Here is a 1,065-nt window from a genome sequence, read left to right as displayed (position 1 = left end):
CTGCAACTGCCATTAATGTGATACTCCTGCACGGATGTTTTGGGCAACACGTCCTTCATCAGCGTTTATTCGGGTCCCAGAAATGAAACTGCAGCTTCCTCACTGCAGTGACGCAGTGAGGAGAAACTCAGCTCATTTTAAGGCAACGAAAACACAAATATTCTTATATTCAGGTGATTATACACTAATGATTATTATATTACCTTTCTGACAATAGATCCTCCTCAATGTTACACACTGGACCTTTTTAAGGAGATGTAAATGAGACTGAGCCTCCTGGAGGAATCAGAGTAAACTCCTCCGACCAGCAGGGGGAGCCGCAGCCTCAGAGCGGCTGTCAGGATGAAACTCTACATCATAGAAAAATAATACAAACTGTCCAGCCACTCAGAAGCCAGTATTCCCTGTTGCTATGGTAACAGTCTCAGTACATTATGTGATCACTGTCACCTGCTGACACTGCTTTTATATAAAAAAAAAACAACAACCTGGACTCATGTTCTCTGAATCACAACAACAACAACAACAACAAACAGCACGAAGCCACTGCAGCGTGATGTTGTGTGTGTGGATGTTGTTGATCCCGTCACCATGGCGACCGCTGCCCAGCAGCTGCTGTCACCGGCGGTCTGATGTCGTGCCGGTGTCAAGGTCCCGTGACTGTCATTCGTCAAGTGTAAGTGACAAACGTGTCTTTAAATAACGGTGACCTCCGACCTGAATGAACGTGTCACACGCAGCTCAACAGAGAGTCAGATCAGTGTCTGCTGGACGTCTCCTGTCCTCAGTGTCTGTCCCACAGTGACAGGAAGTCCTGTTTAGGTGTTATTGATGGGATTTTCCTGAAAATCAATAAACGCTTTCTCTCTTCTGACGCCAAGAGTGTTTCTGAGGTTGTTACAGACATTTATAACCTCACTGATTATCTGATTAGCTCAACTTTATAACTGAATTCAATGAAACTGGATCAGATTTTATGGAGAAAATATTGTCTGGTTTTCCCTCTGACGTCCTCCGGCTGCTCTGCTTCAACTCTCTGTGATTTACAGAGTTTCCTGATGAACA

The 1,065-nt window shown here is 44.7% G+C and overlaps 1 long non-coding RNA gene across 1 annotated transcript in view; it reads right to left on the bottom strand.

Moving 5' to 3' along the window:
* LOC118340985 overlaps positions 1 to 1,065 on the bottom strand; it is a 12,940-nt gene that overhangs the window by 9,376 nt on the left and 2,499 nt on the right. The gene's annotated exons all lie outside the window — the stretch shown is intronic.

This window comes from Morone saxatilis, unplaced genomic scaffold (assembly GCF_004916995.1).
Source record: "Morone saxatilis isolate NCDOM2014 unplaced genomic scaffold, NCSU_SB_2.0 Contig10, whole genome shotgun sequence".
Taxonomy (NCBI): Eukaryota; Metazoa; Chordata; class Actinopteri; family Moronidae; genus Morone; species Morone saxatilis.
The sequence above is the reverse complement of the archived record's forward strand: the minus strand, read 5'-3'. Positions and strand labels throughout refer to the sequence as shown.